At 35.8% G+C, this 22,936-nt stretch overlaps 1 long non-coding RNA gene across 1 annotated transcript in view; it reads left to right on the plus strand.

Annotated features, from left to right (window-relative positions):
* The window catches only part of LOC123568758 (uncharacterized), a 308,367-nt gene extending 290,110 nt beyond the window's left edge, over nt 1–18,257 (plus strand). The window contains exon 3 of the long non-coding RNA XR_006692274.2: nt 17,861–18,257. This is a non-coding gene — a long non-coding RNA (uncharacterized lncRNA). The remainder of the gene's footprint in view (nt 1–17,860) is intronic.
* Nucleotides 18,258–22,936: the final 4,679 nt, after the last annotated feature.

The following is a 22,936-nucleotide window of genomic DNA, read 5'->3' on the forward strand; positions in this document are numbered from 1 at the left end:
GCTTGTTGAATGAAAACAGCTTGGAATTCAGAAACAGCCTATACACGAACCCAGCAAGGATAACTTCCTGCAAATGGAGTAAAATTTTGTAAATGCGTGTTTTTGACTAAGCAAGTTGGAGCACAGATGGCTGAATGAGAAGTTACTGTATTTACAGAAGGGCATCTGTTACATTATACTTAACTACATTTAAATAATCATTTTTTTCCTCTCATAATTTATACCCATGTTATTACCAATGCTCTTCACTCCATTTAGCATCTCTGCATGTTTGATATGCTTTTGAGTTTTTAGCATAATTAGCCTCAACTGTAAAATTAAATTGATGTAGACACAGCCCTGGGCCAGGGCTGACAGGGGCTACTGTCTCCTTTTTGCCATTTGTTGTGCAATAACTCAGACAGGGACCACACTTCATGTCCTGCTGAGTCTTTGTGTGGTGAGCCTTCCTCCCTATATTTTTCTTGCCACTGAAAACAGAATTTTAGGTCAGCAGGATTTTCAGTGGGCTGAGTGCCCAAGAAGAACAGTTTAGGAGATTGGCGATGCGTAGGCCTGAATTTGGAGCAATGATTCTAGACTATCATTACGTTAAAGAATATAGTGCCTGGCCTATTATAATTTTTCCATAATTATTTTTGTATGCATAAAAGAAAGCACAGCTGCATCTTGAACTCAAAATAAATAATTTGTTTTCCTCAAATGTTATAGCCTTTATTGGATGCTAAGAGGTGTTAAGATTATGACAGAGAAAAACATTTTTTGTATTAATATTAAAGATGGGGTCTATAACCAAGTAAAATCCTAAAATGTGCTTTATTTACTATAGATTAAGTAAAGTTTTGGGGTTTTTTTCGTATTATTATACTAGATAAATAAAGAAAAAAAAATCTAATTCAATGGTTTGAATTGCTGCTTAAAGACTATTTTCATAAAAACTACCAGGTAAGCTTTATTCAAAATTTGTATTTCTCAATAGTTACCCTCAAAATGGTTAGGTTTATTTGATCAGGGTTAGACCAAGTTATCTGTATCTTTAAATGCTCACCAGATAACTTAATGTGCTGCTATGTTTGGGAACCATTACTTTAGCTCTACTTCTTCTAAATATATGGATTACTTCAGTAACTTAGAAAGGTCATTTGCCATCATGTATATGCATTGATTACGTGGCACAGAACTCACTGTTTTCCAAATCAATTAATGCTATTACTTTTTACTCAAAATTTGTGATTATACAGCTCTGTATAGTTACTTTGTAAAATAGTGGGAAGTAACAGTGATCGTATACCAAAGTGTATCAAACATATCATAAAATATTGAAAATCTTGCAAAAATAGCCTCCCAGAGATTAAGGTAAATATAGATCAACTGTAGAAAATGTATTTCTGAAATGCTTTTTTTTTTTTTTTTTTTCCTTTTTGTGGAGAACGGGGTCTCGCTATATTACCCAGGCAGGTCTCGAACTCCTGGGCTCGAGCTATCCTCCCGCCTCTGCCTCCCTGAGAGCTGGGATTACAGGCGTGAGTCACCGCGCCCGGCCTCTGAAATGTTTTTAAACTTCCATTTCTTTAACACATAAATGTCAATTTTTGGTATAGACTTCTACACCTTCTATCTTGTTAATGTAACAGATATATATCTCTAGGTATGTTTTATTTTTCTCATTTTACATGGTGAGGAAATAAAAGTAGAGAAAGCTAAATGACTTTCCTAAGATCATCCATTCAAATATATGAAAGTAAACAGTAAGACAGGATTTGCAATGTAGTCCATTTGACCAAGAGTCCCTACTTTTAACCACCTCATGTATATACATGAATACATACACACACACACACACACACACACACAAAGTAAAATTATGAATATATAATTCAGATGCCTTTTCTGTAAATTCGAATGCTGTGTTATTTTAATTAAAAATTATGTTTTATCTAATGACTGATAAACCTGTCATGTTATCGACAGGAAAGACGTTTTCTCTTTGAAATATTATCATGTATACAAAAGAAATTGATATATGAAGCAAAGAACTTCCCCATCCTGTTTTGTTGTTTAATCTCAGTATGATCTTCCTTAGAAAAATCTTTTCTCCCTTTTGAGTAGAAAATAGCTATTTTATTCCTTCAAACAGTTGTTCATTTCCATAAATTAGTTAGTAATTTGTAATTCTGAAGTAAACAACAATATTTATTTCCCAGAAGTATGAAGATGCCTAACATCATATTTTAAAATGCTAATTTTCATGGGTATGACAGTCATGCAGAAAAATAAAAGAGATTCAGCTAAATTCATAGGTGCCAATTCAGAAATGTAGGTATAATGTTAGTACATATTTTAGGCAATTAAACAGTTTTTTTTTGTTGTTGTTGCTGTTGCTGTAAATAATCCCTTAAACAAAGAAATTATAAACAGATAATATATTTAGTTAATGCACATACATTAAATAAGACATATTCACTAATTTTTATACCACAAGTGGTATTTTTCATGTTGGGTTATTCAACTAAATAAACTCTTCTACCTAGATAGTTTGATATTAAAAAGGAAATTTAGGTAGATGGTATATTTTTTTCATGACAGATTCTATAATTGGAATAAAAAATGCTATGATTTAAGACAGATAATATTTTTTAATTTGTTATTTTCTTGGAAAAATGTGTATGATATTCAAGCAATTCTAGACCAATTCAAGCAATGGTCACCTCTATGATCCCAGTATTTTTACTTTTTTAGTTTCACAAAACATGAATTTCCTTCATGTTTCTACTCTTAATGCTATTTTCATTCACTGTCACAGAGCTTATTTAGATCCAGAGAAGAGCTCTTCATCACATTCATTAGTAGCAAAGTGACTCTTTCCTTTGAAATACGTAGATATGATTAAATGTCTAGTTTTTATAATTCCAGCATTTTGTGTTGTTTTCAAGAATGTGAAGGATTAAAAAAGAACAAAGCTCCACAATATTAAATTGAAATTGCAATGTTATCTAAATGAAAAAAAAATCTACTAAATTAGAAGTACCTAAGAAGTAAAATACTGTACACTTTAAAAGTGTACATTTTTGGAGTTTTAAGATGAGCCATGATAACCTCTATTAGTATTGTTACTAAGACCAGGCCCTTAATAATAAAAAACAAATAAAATAATATTTATTTAAGTATGTAATTATCTGTAAAGTAATGCTTGAAATATAGAAATATTCTCTTAAAATATAGTATTTTCATATTTAAGAAAAAAAGGATTTCCTTTAAGCAACTGTAAAGGTCACTCTCTACTTATTAAAACCAACATAATTCAATTTGTGAAAGAAAAAAGGTTCTATTTTTGTACATTAATCTTAGCAGAAATGAAGGTAGTTTGAAAGATCATCTGATGAGAACTTTTAAATTTGAATTGTGAACATGTAACATGAACCTCCTGAACTGAGCTCTTCAACTGGCAGCTTAAAGGATTTTTATATTTCCCTTTCAACATGTGTTTTAACATATTAGCTGGGCAAGAAAATTAGAGATGATGGAATTAGGGGTTGGAAAGAGCAAAAAATCCATGAATACTGTACAGAAAGGGATTGTTTTGCAATGTAGACTTCAGTGAAATAACACAGCTGAAACAAAGTATATTTGGCAAGACTTAGTGGGAAAATCTAAGTCCTGCTAAAAAGGATTAACAAAGAAGGCCCCAAAGGTATAGTGTTTTGGTCTTGTTACAGAGTCATCAGGGATGAAATTTGGTTCATATAATTCTGTGCAGTGGAGAAACATTGTCACTGCCTCCAGATACATGAAAGGAAGCTATGCCAGTGAAAATGTCTAGAAAGTAATAAAGAGGCTGGGCGTGGTGGCTCACACCTGTAATCTCAGCACTTTGGGAGGCCGAGGGGGGTGGATCACGAGGTCAGGAGTTCGAGACCATCCTGGCCAACATGGTGAAACCCCGTCTCTATTAAAAACACACAAAAAATTAGCCAGGTGTGGTGACATGCACATGTAGTCCCAGCCTCTCAGGGGGTTGAGGCAGGAGAATCACTTGAACCCGGGAGGCAGAGGTTGCAGTGAGCCCAGATCATGCCACCGCATTACAGCCTGGGTGACAGAGTGAGACTCCATCTCAAAAAAAAAAAAAAAGAAAAGAGAAACTAATAAAGAATGTTATATATGTTTTGTTTTGTTTTTTTTCTCTGAAATCTAAGTGTCTCTCAATTTTTACTAGGATAGTTATACGTTCCTTTAACTGGGCTGTAACTAAGAAAAACAAACTGTTGAAGCATTTCTCTTTTTTTTTCTGGTATAGTCAGGGTTCAATTAGGAATACAGGAACCTTCTGGTCTTTTCAAGAAAGAAGAGGCTAAACGCAGAGAATTAACTGCTTATCAAGTTATCATGAGGTCTATAGGATTAGTTAGAAAAAGCTACCTTTAAGTTAATTTGTAGCCCTCAGAGAATCAGAAAGTTTGTCCAATCAGAAAACTGCCAACGGCGGTCACAGTACATTGACCCGTTAATGTAGGTAACTCACAGAGAAACGACCAGATGTCTGACAATGTCCCTGCATCTGCCTGCTAAAGCCAGAAAATATTAATGTTTTATGCTTTCCTTCAGCATTGCAGATTTTATGTGAGTGTCTTTCATTGCTAGTCTCTAATTAGGATCCTACTGGAGGGAGATTCTGTGAAATGTAATTTCTTATTTTCCATTTCTGTGACAGTGGGAAGAAATGGTCAAAGCAAAAATTGCACCAAACAAATAAACAGGCAAAGTGGATTCATTCAAGGCATTTGCAGTAGAGGAGAGAGATCAGAGCTCAGTCTAACCTTGACTGCACTGAAACAAAAGGTGGTAGGATTTTTAACTTTGTGATCAGAACACAGGTCATCTTTGTTTGCTCATTGGCTTTACTGAAAGAAAAGGTAAAGTTCCTCAAATCTTTGTGTCAGGAGATAGTTTTACAATTCGGAGAAAGGCACCAAACTTGGGATCCTACTATCCCGTAGAAACTGGGAGATAGGGCCTTATCTTCCTTAATTCAAAGGGATGGCTCCCAGGTCTTTGAAAAAGATATTCTTGAGTTGTTGAAGGAAAACAACAACAAAACGAAAACAACAGCAAAACAGTAACAACAGCAGCAAAATGATCAAGGAATGTTTTAAAATATTTTCATCTCAAAGGGGCAGGGAAAAAATATAAAATTATAAGTTTTCTGAAATGTTCTAAGAAAAAGTCAAAGGCCTAGAGTCAGGAAGAAGCCTGTCTAATGTTTAGTCGGGATGAGGAAGAACATTAAGGTTGTTTTTGTCAAAAATAAAATGCATAAGTATTGTGCTGGATGCCAACTGCCTATTTTACATCTGTTCTTTGGCATCAGGAGCCAGGATTTATAAGATGTTTTGCAATAAACTTCTTCCTCAGGGATTAATTAAAACTCACACACCAAAACAAAACAAACAAATAAAAATCTGGGTGTTTGTTGTGTACTTACCACATGCAACATACTGTACAGTGTGCGGTAGCAACAGATGTGATAAAGGGACAGTCACGACCTTTTCTTGAATATTATCATAAGCAAATTGCTGACTATGATGCCAATACACTTTAAAGAGAAAAGTATTCTGAAAAGAAATAATTTAAGATTCTTCATTTCAAATGTGACATGAAGCCTAGGTTTGAATTCTATACTTACTAACTTGTGTAAGACAAAACATTTTTGAGCTTTTTTCTTTTTTTCTTAATTATATATGTTGCCACTGGGATTAAATAATAGCATTTCTGGTAGAAAATATGTGCTAACTAAATACATTTTTTAAATTCTGTTGTTTTTTCATGGAGAATGGAAATATACCTGGTTTTGAAGAGTGAATATAATTTTAAATTTGGAGAAATTGAAGATTGCAGAAGAATGGTTCATAGAGTTATGTTGAGTTTTCTATACAAGGTTAAATAATAGAAAATTTAAATTCAAGTATCTCAGGTATAGTCACCTAAAAATTAATCTGTCCAAAATTTGTAAGTTTGTTTGCATCCTTCTTTTATAGATTTCTATCATCCACTGTGGATCAGAAATTCAATTTTTATGGTACTATAGTTTGAAAAGTAAATTTTATCAAGTATGGCATAACAGATTATTATTCAGTGTAATAGAAGTAAAAAGTCTATATATCTTTTAATTTGTATAGCAAATGTTAAAAATCTTAAATGAAAATGCTTAAATTTAATCTACTCTGGCTTTTACTTTGGGTTACATTCAAAGCAACTCTGTCATGGAAAAACTGTAATGAAAACTAAAACTATGTCACAGAAAATAGAAAGTCATTTTGTCCAAAATATGTACTTTTTAAACTTATAAATAATAAATGAAGAATGGGAATCAAAATAATATTCCTTGAAAACAATATTAGCCTTGATTACTTTTGTGTTGTACTAAATTGATAACAATTCAGACACTAGAAGTTTTGCAAAGGATGGATTGAATATTGTCTCTGGCAGAAGAAGAAAAGAAACAATAAGATAAAAGAAGTAGCAGTGTACTGCATAAGCATGGACAGCCCAAGAATTGTGAGATCTGATGGAAAGACCATTAGTTTGGAAATTAGAAAACATAGACTTCAAATCAATGATATAACCGTTAATAATAATAGTGATTGTAATAGTTCCTGTTAACATGTTCTGAGTAATTTCAGTGAACCCAGCTTTGGGTATGGTTTTACATCTTTATATGTATGGCTTAAAATTAAACCACTTTAAATTTTGTTTTTAGCTATGCGGTCTCAAGAAATTTGCAGCTTTCTTAGTGTCAGGTTTCTCACCTGAAAAATGGGGCTTTGATTGGACTGGGTGGCTTTTTCCAAGATATCAAGTGCTCCTATTTTCTCTTCTGAATTTTTCTTTACTCTCTAGGCAAATGTAACTCTACTTCTCCTAAGTCCCTACAATATATATATATATTTTTATAACTCGCTTTGGAATATCTGAAATAATCCATTAGCATAACTTATTATAATTTATATATTGGCTCAACAGGAAGTCAGGTACAAATGCTGGTCCATCCATCCCACAACAAATACTTCCTGTTTATGTTCAGTTGCTCTTTGGGCTTCTTCCAGCTTCCTCTTCAGGCTCTGCTGTGGACCTCTTTTCTCTCCGTGTCACAAGAGGTCTTCCTCTTATTCTTTGAAGTTTTGGCTAATTTACAGTGAAAGTAATAGTTATCTTTTTGTTTTAAACAATGAATTTAATTCAAAACACTTTGTGCCAAGTCAGGCATATTCCAGCAACCTTACTTGCTTGCTCCTTAACTCTATGAGGTAAGAACCGTTTTACAGATGAGAAGAATAAGGCATATTTATGGAATGGTGCATGATACAGTCTAGTCAGGGAACAAGGAATGCTGGCAGTGAGCTGAAGGTTTTGTCTGGAATAGTAGGTCGGTTAGCATAAGAGGAGCCTAGAATGCTTTGGTGGAAATTTACACAGAAATGCTAAAACCAAAATGTTAAATATTTTAAGGAGATCTCAGACCTGAATGAGGAAAGGGCCAAATGTGAAAGGAAAAGGTATGGAACGGGAATTTGTTCTTTCTTAGATTCTGTGTCTGCTCCAATGCTGTCTTCTTTCTGCTGCTGTTATAGTTTGGTGCTGCTCAAAGTCTACAATGTCTTCCCCACCCCTGAGTTTACTGCCTTTGTGTTACGCTCAATTTTTGTTCTACTGACATTCACATTAAAGGATTCCTGCCATCCTTTTTCTGGCTAGCTTTGTCAAAGTGGAAGGATTGTCAATTTCTCAAAGAAAGCCTTTTGCCATAAGAAAAGAAAATGACTGTCTTCCTGACAGAATAGTATCAGAACCATCAAGACTGGGTGAGAATATACTATACTGGATTTTTTAGTGTGCTCTGTTTCTCTACTTTTAAGTATTATTTAGAAATATAAACTTTAAAATTGTTTGTTAACTAGAAATTATATTGTTTGGAATTTTAAATCTTTGCTAGTGATATGTTGGCTATTAAAACATAACAGGAGATGAATTTAGAATTCTCCTCTTATATGTTTAAGTAATATATAACAACATTTCTCAGCATACGTGATTAAGATATTTAGATTACAAAGCAGATAATGTAATTCGGATGTCTTCCTCTCTTGAATACTTTTGCTTCTGATGTGATTACTGGAAACATGAACAATCTGAAGATGATTTCAAATACAAGTGGTTGAAAAATAAGATTGCAGGGACAATGTTTATTTATACTAAGAAAAAATGTGATAATGTAGTCTAAGAATGTAAAAAGTAGGACAGGATATCATTTGTTCTTTCATCTCTGGAAGTTTCTAAACAGAAAAATAATGTGTAACCATCTTAGGACAACACTTATACTCTGTGGTAAGCAGAATTCTAAGATGACCCCCAATGAGTCATTTCCTTGTATAATCTCTTCCTCTTGAGTGGGGGAAGAGCTGGTGATTTCCTTCTAGCCAACACAACAAGGCAAAGGTGATGGGATAGTCATTTCATGGTCTTAGCCAACTGGAAGGAAAGACCTTCCTGCTTGCCTTGAAGACACAAGGTGTATGTGTTCTTAGAACTATGCCAAGCATTTAGTAAGAACTATGTTCATTAAACAAAGACAGAATAAGTAACTCAAACTATGTTTTAGAAACTTTGAGTTTTCTTTCCATTTTTAGTTATTTTCCACTCAGGAACTGTTTTCTTCGATCACAAAGAAGTATGAAGTAAGGCAAAAACATTTAGGCATTTTTCCCTTCAAATTTTCTGGTTTTTGTATTATGTTCACAGTTGGCTTGGTTCAGGTTATTATAGGGTATGACATATATGATTAGGTAATGCATTATGTTTTCATTTTAGTGCCTATTTAAGCTCTGAATTTATCATGATTAGTTGCACTAATTGCATTTATTAGATAACTGGCAGACATAATTTTATATAGATAGATATTTTTTAAACCAGGGAAAAGATTATTTTCAGAATTCCATCATACTTTGTCATTTGAATAAGAGCATCTTATATTTTTTATCTGATCATAATACTTTTCAAAAAATTCCCTAGAGAAATTTGAGTTTGTCTGTGTTAAAAATATCCTTGTCCAAATCCTTTGTCACCGCATTTGAAAGCCATGGAAAGGCATGTTCTGAAACACATCAAACATTCCACAGTAGTTGGACATTTGTGAAGTGAGTCCAAACAAATTCATCCTGATTCTCTCTTATCTGTGTTGTCTCTGCTAAGTTGTAGAAAAGTAAGCCCAGGGCTGGCTCTGAGCAAAATGTCAAGCTGGAAATCCTCAGCTTTTCTTTCAAAGCCCTGCACATTTTGTCCCTTCTCTACATTTCCAGTCTTAATGCTGATTTTCCCTTGTGCCCCAGGCTGTCCTTATTACCTTTCAGGCTGTCCTCCAAAATGTCATTCCCCTTTCTTGCCTCTGGCTTTTTGAGTAAGTTGTCACTTCAGCCTAAAATATGTCTTTGCCTCCAAATAAGCTAGTATTTTTTTTCCTTGCCCATTCACACTTACAGTCTCCAAGATGCCTTCGTAGATATACCCAGGAATTTTAGGTCTCTCTTGCTCCTTTATGTTTTCCAACTCTATTGTAACATCATTATGATCTTTGAACCTAATAATGTATTTACATGTAATGATTGCTTTTTCATTGTGAGCTCCGGAGACTGTATCTGTGGTTATTATCTACTGCAGTGCTCTATACAATGCTTTGGAAGGGGTGCCTCTGAAATCATAGTTGCTGAATTGGATCATACCAGAAGAACCAAGCCATCTAGATTTGAAAGCCTGAAATCACAGATTGTTTTTAATCTTTATCATGACCAAGTCAACCTCAGATTGAATTTGCTTAGTCTGTATAAATGCAAACTCTCTACATTAAAGGACATAGTGTTATGAAAGTATTCAGTAAACTACAAAATGTAATATAGGCATCAGTTACTGAGATTTCATTTTTTCTGCATTTTTGGGTGTTTTCTCCCTTTTCTTCTATTCTTTAGGGCAGAGTTTCACATCTCAAATTTGTCTTACCTTTATTTACTGATAACATTTACTTCAGCTAATTCTTAATATGATAATGCAACCTTTAGTTGGAAGTCTGTGTCTACATTTTGAATTTAAATACCATATTTAACATTTAGAAGTCCAATGGTACTCCTAAACATACTTGCTTCTGTTAAACAAAAGAGTAACAGCGTTGTAATGACCAAAATAGAAGTGTAATATGTGCTATTGGAATAGTGAAGACATAGTTGAAGAAGAGCAGAAGAAATCTTTTATAATAACTATTTGAAGGTAAAATTTGTTACCATACTATGAGGGGGACACTGTGAATTCAAAAAGATAAAGTAAAAGTCGCTGAGGCATTTCCCTCTTTCCACCCTCTTGTTTTTTATTGCTGGCATTTCCACCTCTTTTATAGTGCTTATGAGATTGGATTTCAAGTCAGCCTACAGAGTTTGTGTTTTCTTAGTGATATGAACCCAAATTCCCACCACTCTAAAATGGTAATATTAAAATATACATACTCCATAGGCTTGCTTAAAGGATCAAATAAAATGAAGTCCTTAGCACATAGCAAACAAAGAGTGTACAGTTGATATTATTACTAATTTTTACCATTGAACTGGACATCTTCTACAGACTTTTAAGATTCTTTCTCTAGGTCCAAAGATTTTATAGTTAGGCGAAACTAGTTATTTAGGCAAATAACTTTTAATTATTTAAGGAGAATTAAGTCATTTTACATAATGAATCGATATTTCTTTCTAAATTGTACTGCATGTAACAATAACTATTAAGCAAGATAGGTTTTAGAATAGGAATATAATAATACATCCATTGCCCCAAAGTGTGAATTATTAAGACTCTTATCTCTCTCATTTTTCATATTACATTCATTTTCCTATATTACTATTTTTATAATGGCTGCAATATAGTAGAGGAAGCTAAAACAATATAGGGGAAATATAGATTAATCACTCAATTTGCTTATTATATAATTTAGTTTAAAAAATCTTGAGCAAAGAGCAAATAAGAACTGAAGTGTAAACCATTTCTAGAATTTCTATTTATATATATTATTCATAGAACATAGATTATATATATATAATCTGTATAATAAGAACTGAAGTGTAAACCATTTCTAGATTTTCTATTTATATATATTATTCATAGAACACAGATTTTATATATATAATCTGTATATTATATATAATTATATATAATATATATAATATATATAAAATCCTACTTTATGTGTGTGTGTGTGTGTGTGTGTATGTATATATATAGTCTGATTTCCTCACTAGTCCTGGTGATCATTTGGACCATATTAGATAAAGCAATAAATACATATATAAAATTATGTTATATATAATATATCATCTCTTTTCCTCACTAGTACTGGTTATCATTTTGATCATATTAGATAAAGCAATGAATACAATCTTCAACACTTGTTAGCTGCAGAATCTTAGCCTCTGTGTGTTTTACATAAAGATTCATCTTGATTACAATGTGGATAATAATTGTCCCTCCTTCCTATAGCTAGTTGAGATGATTAAATAAGACAATGATGTAGAACAATTGCATGACCTCAGAGTAGGTGCCACATAAGTATTTCCTATAATGTTTGTTGTTGTTGTAATTATTGTTATTATACAAAGTTATATGCTAAGTTTCTCAGAAAATGGAGGAAGAAAAGAATTTCTAGACAATTTTATTATGTGAGAAGTCCAGGTATAAAGATTTCTTTTGGAGTTAATTGCTAGGAAATAAGTTTCTCTAAGATCATACATATTTTCTGTAATGCTTCTGTTTTTGATTTGCAATTAAGAAACTTCAAAATAAAAATCACATCTGCTTTGGAAAATATGTAGTAATTTACAGCTTACTTATTTTTGTTCTAGTCTCTTTCTCATTTCTTTGTTTTGAATGTTAATTTATAGTTCCAATAATCCTATATTTTAGCTATTATATGTAGTTTAATATATTTATTATATGTAATTATACCATATATCTACTCATTCTTCTAATATATACTGATTGTGCTATATATAATATTTTTTGCCTTGGATTCAATGACAATGACAAGAAAAATTGCCAAAAAAATAGACAAAAACAAAATCCCTAAATTCATAGAAATTATAACCTAGTCAAGGAGATTAACATTAACAAATAATCACAGAAGTAAACATAAAATTCAAATAGTAAGTACTATAGACAGATGCATGGTGCTGTAGTAGTATTTAACTGAGTAAATGGAAGTTGACTAAATGCTGACCAGAGTGCAGAAGATGTCAAAAAATTCCCCCTGAGGAATACTAGTTCGTCACTGGACTATAGCAGTCCTTCAATGTCTGGAGAAGAGCTATAGAGTGAAAGAAATCTCCGCAGATGCAGAAGGTCGGGAATGGCAGTGGAGAGCAAATAGAACCCCACAGGGACCTCCACTGGAGGTCCCTTTCCCCTACTTCCCCATCCCTGACCCCCAGTCCCAGAAAACACTGACAATCAAGTTTTAAAAGCAAAGAGAGGTCTCACACCGTTTAGAAAGTTGATGGCTGAGAATTAAAGCAAAAAGCATGGGAAATTTCTGAACGCTTGTGAGTGCTGAGAAGCCCAGCAAGAGGCACGTATTCTGCCATGAGAAAATTTACACCATACCTAAGACATAAAAAAGTGTTACAAGATATATAAAGAAACAACAAAATGTGATACAATCAAGAGAAAAAAAGTCCATGTAATCATACATACAGGAGGCTTAGGTGTTAGAAGTACTGGAAAAGAACTTTAAAAATAACCGTGATAGGAGTTCTATTTATGATAGAGACTTAACAAGTCAAAAAAAAAAAAAAAAGCTTAGAATCCTGACACAAAGAAATCCTGGACCCACCACACATCTCTTTTTCGTGGGGTTTTATGGAGTTCTTGGGAGTCATATCAGAAACATTATCACAATAAAATGTCGCAAGTGTATCCTTTCCGTCTTACTACCAGTGTGACTGTGATTTCTGTGTATCCTAGTAATAGCTTGAAGTGATTAAATATTAAAACCCCAAGTAGCAGACAAATATGAGTTTAATGGTATTTCAGGGTGGCCATGACTGGCCTATTTGGTCTGGGTATCATTTCCAACTCATATCCAATCTGAAGGTCATCTTTGATGCTGAACTGAGGCAAGTATCAACCATAAGGACCTCTTCTCATCACAGCACCTTCAAATTCCAGTTCAGGAAAACACCAGACATTGAGACAAGAACAAAGAGAACAGATGGTATATTTAAGAGAAGAATGAACATGTATTAAAAATTTGCAGACTCACATTAAAAAATGCTGTTCACAACTATTGTCAGGCTTTTTAAATGCACATTGAGGAAACAAAATATTCCTAAAATTTGAATTTGAGATTCAACCACAATTGAATTTGACCAACTGCTGACAAAGATGTAATTTTCTCTGTAATTGTTAGTAAACAACTTTTATACAGAAGAATGCCATTTTTCAAGTCAGATGTGGGACAAGAACAATGGGGAGTCCAAAAAAAATGAATAATCAGAGAGGACAGGCTTATGTGTTTCAGGCATTTTGCCTGCCACATTCACTACTTTCTCTAGCATAATCTTAGAAATTGTACATAGTTGTAACACATAATCAGATTTAACCCTGTATTACCTGCATATATATAATGTAACACACTCAAATAAGATAAAAACTTTTTAAAATAATATTTTATAAGTAATAGCCTTGCACTTTTTTTATATTTTGTAATTTTCTTTAAAGTGGTTAGTGAGGTTTATCCAGTATATGTCTATATAAAAATATGCATCACGCTATATAAAAATATCATTAAAAATAAACTGGGATATAAACACCACAGTAAAGCAATATTGAGCAATGTCTTTCTCTTGAAAATTTCTGATAAAAAATGATTTTCTAGAACAATTGAGTCTGCTTATACTACTCAGTATTTATTATACATATAAATATACCATGCCTCAAAGCAGATATACTACTTGTTCCAATGCTAATTTCTGATTCCGATTCACTGGAAAACTTTTAAAAATTTTATTAACCAGTTTGATTAAGGGAAGACTTTCAGGTTTATACACCATCCCCATTTTGCATTTAACATTTTTCCTGCCTTATACTATTTCTTTTTAAGGATATTTTCTACTCATGTTCCACTGTTTTTATCAATTGTGGAATCCTTTGAGTCTTTGCTTAGCACTTTTATTCTGGGAAGTGTTTGAGATTTTCACTTCTCTCCTATTAGCTATGCTAATTATCTGCTGTCTTATTTGCTTGCTAATGAGATGGAATGAGTAGAACTGAACTCTGGTCCCATCTTTCTCATTCTAGTTCTCACTTCAATTTGAAATACAGTATGTGATGATCACATGGCCCAGGTTACCTGCCCATTCCAGGGGACATAGCTTTTTGCCAGAATTAGATGCTCCCAGTACTTTTGCCAGAATTAGATGTTCCTAGTACTTTTGAGGGTTGGCTTTCCTCAAACTTTCTGAATTTTAAATGTGATGAGTGACCCCCTTCCTTTCTCAAGATACTTTGCTCTCTTCAGTGTCTATTACACCATGTTACAGTGGTAAATGTCCTAGAATCCTCAGAGAACTTGAGGTTCCCTTATAGCCCATTTTGGATGGCCTTTCTCTTTTCCCAGAAGCTAGTCATGGTACTCCGATGTTGTAAGTACCCTGCTAGGATATTGTCTACACCAGGCTTTAAGCCCCAAATTATCTTCAGCCTTGTTTCAGACTCTCCTGCTGTTAGAAGAATTATACTGCCTAATATCCAAGGTCTGTAATATTAGAAGTTATATTTTCTTATTTAAATAACTTCCATTATCCTAATTACCTGAATCTCAACCGTGCCTAAGTAGATATCCAGAGAGATGATTAGTATTTATGATGTAATTGTGTTTTTATGTCAGTTGGTATCACATACCTTGGAAACAATACATTGGAATTCAGCATGTGCATTTCTAGTAGATTTTCTGAACTATATAAATTTCCAATTTTTTGATCCCCCAGCCACAACCTTATCCTCATAATTCCAGTCCTTGTATATGTTATAAATATTCAATGTATCATCTCAATATACAGGCTGTTAATTATTAAAATCTAACAAAGCGAAGTTCAGATTTCTTTGCTAAGCCAATAAGATATAGCAGTAAAGAAGCCCTAAGTATTTTTCTTAATGCGAACAAAGTGCTATTAAAGTGACATGTAGCAGTATTTATATATTTTTCAAAAGAAACATGGGCTGAATCATTTAAGAACTTACTAATTTGAAGCTCTGCAGAACATATATAAAACCAGTATTTCAGAATATATATTCCTCCCAAGATATCAATGAGGGGAAGGATCAACAAGTCCCATGATTTCTATAGAGATTTTAATTTACTTTTCGTTATAGTAATTCTAACTAAGTGGATGGAAGCTCTCATATTGAGGGATTACCAAGCAGTTTAGACACAAAAGTGTATGTCTTTAGAGCCTGACTGAATTTAAGAAGGAAATTGAGAAATGTAAGATTTTACTAAATCTATTAGTTTCTATACCACAGAGCAGAGCAGAGCAAACTGAAGCTATTATCTAGAAGCATGCTGGTTACAGAGGTTTTATAGAAGGTAAAGAAAAATGAATCAAGATATAAAAGAGCTCCTACAGAAAAAAGTATGTTCTACTAAGCAACAGCAACATGAAGTATTATTCTTCTAGACAATTAGTCAGGAAACATTAAACTATCCTGTTCTGTCATCTTCAAAAGCTTATTATCCTATGTCTCTGCATATTTTATTACTTAATTATTATTATTGTTTTTACAATAAACAAAGCACCAGCCATTCCCAACAGGCACAGATTTATTTTGGAAAGCCCTTGAGTGCTCACTGATACCACAAGAAAATTTATTTTCACACTTTTCAAAACATAGGTTGCAAGAAATGAGGAAAAATTTCTGAGATCCTACATAATTTACATAATCAGACATAATTTATCCAGAGAGGAAGACCATCTTGATTTTGATTTTTTTTTTTTTAAGTGAAAGTGTGTCTGGAGGAAGAAAGCCATGTAATCTATTTTCTTATTTTCACAAATGCCAGCTCTTATGGAGATTAAATTAATGTTTATTTTTTATTGACCAACACCAGGAAAAAATAAAAAATGAATAAAAGTATAAAACATTTAAAAAATAAAATTCATCTTTTTAAAAAAAGAATCCAAAATTTTGCTCTCATTTGTTATGACAAAAATGAGTTGTCAGAGAAGTCGCTGGTAAATTTCTGCTTTGAATCACAAGGTTTTTTTTTTTTTTTTCTCATTTAAGTTTATTTAATTGTTTGGGCAAACAATGGAGTGTTTGCTTGGTTTTTGCTTGTTTCTGTAAAACATTGTATCTTGGTTTGGAAGGCAGCAGTAGCAGCAGGCAGTCGGCAGCGAAGAGGTGAGGACAGCGGTGGCAGTGGTGATTGTGGGTGGAACCCCTGTGCCCCCCGTCACCAAGGCAGCCGACTGCGCCACATCCAGTCTTGCGCAGCCAAGCAGGACCTGCGGAACCACCCCTGGGCCTGCAGCCTCTGCCCTGGCCCTATGTTGCCCCTCTTGCTGTCTGCTGCTGCAGGGAGGGTACAGAGAGGAGGCGAAGCTGGGGCTACATTTCCGACTGGGAAGGGAAGTGAGAGCAGAACCCACTTCAGGGACCGGCCAGCAGGGCAGTTGCACCCACCCCACCAGGACGCGAGTTCCTGAGCTTCAGGAAAAAGACGGCTTCAAACAGGGCCGTCAGGGGGCATGTTCCCGGGATCCGCCCCACAGGATCCTCACATTGGGGTGACTGCCAGTGTTGACATTCCGGAGGGCCAGGCCTGGGAGCCGCAATCTGCTTCCAGAGCCACCCTCCCCTTCCTGGGCAAGGCTACAAGCTGGGTGGCGGGGAGCTCTTGGCTGCCCTTGAGCACTGGAGCCAATGGTGGAGCTTGCAGAGACACGGTGTCTGTGCCGGGTGCTGACCCAGTGAGGACCTGGAGCCTCCAGCCTAGGCTGTGAGGAGACGTGGCTGGGCTGTACTCCACAGAGCCAGTGAGAGGCGGGAGCAGGCAGCAACACTACCCTCCCCGGCCCCAGTTGCAGTTACCCAAGTCAGGGCTGTGGACCCAGGCTTTCCTGTGCTCTTGGAATGGGGGAGCAGGCAGGAGCTCCACCAGCTTCCCTTTACAGCTGCACCTACCAAGTGGAGGCTGTGGACTCAGTCTTTCACGTGCTCTTGGAGTGGGGAAGCAGGCAGGAGCTCCATCCCACTTCCCTTCACAGCTGCAGCTACCCAAGGGGAGGCTGTGGACCCAAGCTTCTCTGCACTCTTAGGGGCCCAGGAAGACCATTCCCCACATTTCCCATGCAGTCTTGGAGGTACCTGATCCCACTGCCTGGCCTCTCCCTGCTCCCAGTACTAGCTCTGATCTCAGAGCAGGGTTGGGGCTGAGCCTAGGCGCCTTCACAGCCTGGACACTTGTGCTATGTTGAGGCCTTCCGGACTTTGGGTACTGACAAGCGGTGGTGGGGGAAGCCAAGGTCAGGGCTGAGGGCATCTGGGAGCTGGCCTGCAGGTGCCCATTGGCACAAGAAACCTAGGTGCCATAGAGTAAGTGGCAGGAGGCACATGGGCTCCTGGGCAGAATGGGGTGGGTCCCCAGTGAGGCCCTACCTTCAGGCCAGGAAGAGCCTGAAGGCTGGGCCTGGGCTGCCAGTCCTGTGGACTGGAGTGGGAACTTGTGGTTCCTTTTCCAGGTGGCACATGAACCAATTGTCATGTATTTTCTCTCTCTGAGGCCCATAAAATCTCCAGGCTCAGCCAGAGCAGAGCAGAAGACAGAGAAACCATGGGACAACCAGCTGCAGAGAGGAGCTGCCCTATGCCAAGAGCTTCAGATGACAGAACAACCTGCCTGGAGAGAGGATAACCTGCATGCAGAGAGGAGCCACCCACTCTAGGGCTTCCTCTCAGCAGAAAGCTGGAGATGAAGGGGTGACCAGCTGCAGAGAGAAGCTACCCTTTCTATTAAGAACTGAACACTTGTTGGGATGACCTGCTTGCAGAGGGGAGCTACCCTCTCTGCTAAGAGCTGAAGACTCACCCAGACACTCTGACTACAGAGGGGAGCTGCCCACTGTGGGTCTCTTCTGAGTTGTTCTATTGCTCAATAAAGCTCCTCTTCATCTTGCTTACCCTCCACTTGTCCGTGTACCTCATTCTTCCTGGTGATAGACAAGAACTGAATGGTCAGGCTAAAACAGCCATAACAAAACATGGCTAAAACACACCCCTTGCTCACCGCATTGTAACTGAAGAGAAGAGCTATGGCCCTGTGGGAAGCCCAGACCTGGGAGCTCTTTGAGTCTGGGCTGTGACTCCCCCTTTAAGGCCCTGTGGTTTCTCACTTATTCAAGCTTCCAGGTGCTACCACATTCCCCGGTGCCAGGCAGGAAAGTTGCTTGCGGTGCACCTGGTCGAGCTGCAGCCTCACAGAGCTGGTGCACATGCTGGCACCTGTTGTTGCCTGCCCCATGGCAGCAGCTGGAGTGTCTGACTATGAAGTGGCCAAACCCCACACTCACTCAAACACACCCCTCGCTGCTTCGTGCCTGACTCCAGTCTCCCTTAGAGCCATGAGATACAAACTCGTAGCATGAACTGTGTGCAACTGAATGGGCTGAATGGGCAGAATGAGCCAAGTGGGCCCAAGTGAAACTCGGGCAAAGGTTTCATCAGCCACAGGTTTCTAGTCAGATAAGTGACACAACAAGGATCCTGTAACAGATTTAAGTCTAAAATAAATTCTGTATTGCCAAGAAGTAAATCACCACATACTTTATACAAATAACTGCTTTCAGAAAGCAAAATTTGCACAAAATGACATATTTGATGACAAGTAAATACATAATTTTCATTTTTTAGTTATTTCATAACATTTCACATAAAAATAATTCTATACTCTTGATCCTGACTTTCTTGGTTCAGACTCATCATCTTTGTCTGAACTTCTATACTCTTAACCAATGTTTGAAAAGCAACATAAGCATAGTTATTGAGGGTTTAGGGCCTAAAATTAAGTTTTAATTCTGACTCATTACTGTAGGTGTTAACATCCTTAAGACAGTTTTCTCATAAGTACAATGACAGGATTTTTTTTCATTGCTGTCTTACACTCAATTCTGTATGTGTTTGAAATTCTGTTTGCTGTCTGTTTGGGTGCAGCACATGCTCCAGCAATATACTATGTGCCAGGCAATGTGCTAAGCACTTTACATACATTTTCTACTCGAATCCTCACAATCCAACCCGATACAGTCGGTATTATGATCATTCCCATCACAGAGGGAAGACAAGAGGCTTAGAGAGCACTGCGCCCAATGACAGGATCAACTGAAGGTAACAGAGTCACAAAATAGCAGCAGTCTATTTCTCAGTTTTATAAAAATTTGAAGATATGTGGTTCAGAGCTGCTATGGTGCTCTACCTCACATAATCTGGGTTCCAGCTTCCTTCCTGCTTGCCCCTTTTCTATTACAAGGATATGATCCTAATCCTTATGCTCCTAAAAGGAAATTTACATGTTTCAGATGGAAAAAACAAAGGAAGGATAAAATTAAAGGGCACAAAGGTCATTTACCAGCTATCAGTTAAGCAAGGTTTTGTCTAGAAGTGAGGTATGGGACCTCAAGTGGATACAAAGGAACCTTCCAGGAAATGTAGTTTTTATTCTGAGAAACTTTGTGCTCAACTAAGGCAAGTGACTATTCCACAGCGGTGTGGCTTATGAATGCTAAGTCTGAAGAGAAACTATCTGAGTTCAAATCAGACTTTCTTATTAGTTAATATTGGAATGTTAAGATACAAACCCATTTTTACTGCATGTACCCTTGGTAGTATGGGTGTCTACAGGAGCCAAACACATGCCGGCGTAGGACTCAAGAAGTCAAAGAAACATCTAGTGGAAGGTGAAGTTGCAGAAAACGTAGATGATAAGGGGCAATGTGTGAACTGGAAAAATCAACTGCTAATTTATTTTTGCCCTCCAGCTTTCACACAAGAATGTCTCTTGTGGTATATATTTCCTAACTGGAAATTTGTAGGGTAGTAAATTCTTAGAAATATGGTCATCATAGTCAAGTTATATAATACATGCAACAATGCCAGTCAGACTGTGAAATTGTGGGCAAGTTTTTTAAATCTCTGTGACTCAATTACCTCATATAAAATGGGGATAATGATAGTATGTACCACAAAGATTATAAATTCTCAATAAATAGAAGCTATTACTATATAGATACCATCTTTACGATTATCTACTTCTATTACTTCATTTCACTACTAGTAATATTAATAACATATGATATACATTTTCTATTCTTGATTCACAATGGTGAGTAACAATAAAGTCTCATCTTCTATTGACTAAAAGTATTGGTCAATTTATTTACCTCAAAAAGACATCTTTACAGGATTAGCAATTTTACGTTACTAAAATAATGATCCTTGTACAATAATTTTAAATATGATTTAATTTTTTAAAACAGTCTTATTAAATAAAGCATTCTATGCATTATTAATTGAGAAATTAGAGGAGTAGGGCCATTTTGGGATTTCATCTTTCACTATTACGCCAAGAAACATCTCTTACTGCATTAATTTCAATGGATTTCTGGACTTAATAGTTTCACTTGTCTAGTTGATCATTATTCAAGGGCAATGTATTTCCAAATCTGCCAACTCATGAAAACTTACTTGTGACTTTCAAATCAATACTCACAGTGATTTCATGGCTGTTTACAGAAATGTGCAGAAAGGCAAACTATTTAAGTTGCCTGCTATATGTGTTCCTGAGGTTGAATGAGGAGATGTCCTGCCTTCCCGTTTGAGCTCTTATGTTATAAACAATTGTCTTTTTATAGTCTATTTAGTGTTTTTTTTTTCATTTATATACTTTTTGTTGGTGATTTTACTATTTAAAATGCCCCCAAGCCTGCAGTGCTAAACTGCTCTCTAGTTCCTAAGAACAAGAAGCCTGTGATGTGTCTTAATGAGAGAGCTTCGTTCAGGCATGAGTCATAGTGTCACTGACTATGAATTCTTAAATAATTAACAATATTTATTAAATGCACTATCTTTAAACAAAAACATTATAGAAAACAGCTATGTGTTGATGATTTTTATTTTATTTTATTTTTAGCTTTTAAGTTCAGGGATAAAATTGCAAGTTTGCTACATAGGAAAACTTGTGTCATGGAGGTTTGTTGTATCAATTATTTCATCACTCAGGTATTAAGCCTAGTACTCATCAGTTATTTTTCCCAATCTTCTCCTTCCTCCCAGCCTACAATCTCTGGTAGGCCCCAGTGTATGTTGTTCCACTCTATGTGTTCGTGTGTTCTCATCAGGTAGTTCCCATTTATAAGTGATAACATGTATTTGGCTTTCTCTTCCTGTGTTAGTTTGCTAAGGATAATGCCCTCCAGCTCCATCCATGTTGCTCCAAAAGACATGATCTTGTTCTTTTTATGGCTGGATCACATTCCAAGGTGTATATGTGCCACATTTTCTTTATCCAGTCTATTATTGATGGGCAGTTAGGTTGATTCCATGTCTTTGCTATTGTGAATAGTGCTGCAAGGAACATAATGTGTGCATGTGTCTTTATAATCAAGTTATTTACATTCCTTTGGGTATATACCCAGTAATGGGATTACTGGGTTGAATGGTATTTCTGTCTTTAAGTCTTTGAGTAATTTCCATGTTGTCTTCCACAATGGTTGAACTAATTTAGTCTTATCAACAGTGTATAAGCATTCTTTTTTCTTCACAACCTCGCCAGCATATGCTGTTTTTTGACTTTTTAATAATAATCATTCTGTTGTGAGATGGTATCTCATTGTGGTTTTGATTTGCATTTCTGTAACTTCTCTTGAGATTTTTTTTTTATATGACTGTTGAACACATATATGTCTTCTTTTGAAAAGTATCTGATCATGTCCTTGGCCCACTTTTTAATTGGGTTGTTTTTGTCTTGTATATTTGTTTAAGTTCCTTATAGATGGTGGATATTAAACCTTGTCAGATGCATAGTTTGCAAAATTTTTCTCCCATTCTGTAGGTTGTCTGTCTACTCTACTTACAGTTTCTTTTGCTTTGCAGAAGCTCTTTCACTTACTCAGGTTCCATTTGTTAATTTTTGCTTTTGTTGCAATTGGTTTTGGCATCTTCGTCATGAAATCGTTGCCCATGCCTATGTCTTGAATGGTATTGCCTAGGTTGTCTTCCAAGGTTTTCATCGTTTTGAGTTTTACATTTAAGTCTTTAATCATCTTGATTTAATTTTTTATATGGATAAGGAAGGGGTCCAGTTTCAATATTCTGCATATGGCTAGCTGATTATCCCAGCACCATTTATTAAATAAGGAATTCTTTCCCCATTGCTTGTTTTTGTCAGGTTTGTCAAAGATCAGACAGTTGTAGTGGTATCATCTTATTGCTGGATTTTATATTCTGTTCAGTTGGTCTATGTGTCTGTTTTTGTACCAGTACCATGCTGTTTTGATCACCATAGCCTTATAGATGATTTGATGAATGTTGTAACCAGAGACTTAAGGAAATCTAATTATCTGTTTTCTCAAGGAGTGATCATCCAGTGTTAACTAATTCAGTGTTGGATGTGGCTTTATAGAAATTAACTCCTGCGAATAATGAGAATTGACTGTATTTAAACTTTAATGTGATTTTCCTATATAATTTTATTGTAGCAGGACGAGCCGCAGACAAAACCTCTCAGACACCGAGTTGTAGAAGGAAGGACTTTATTCACCTGGGAGCATCGGCATGCTACTGACTTAAAATCCGAGCTCCCTGA

Source organism: Macaca fascicularis, chromosome 14 (assembly GCF_037993035.2).
Source record: "Macaca fascicularis isolate 582-1 chromosome 14, T2T-MFA8v1.1".
Lineage (NCBI taxonomy): Eukaryota > Metazoa > Chordata > Mammalia > Primates > Cercopithecidae > Macaca > Macaca fascicularis.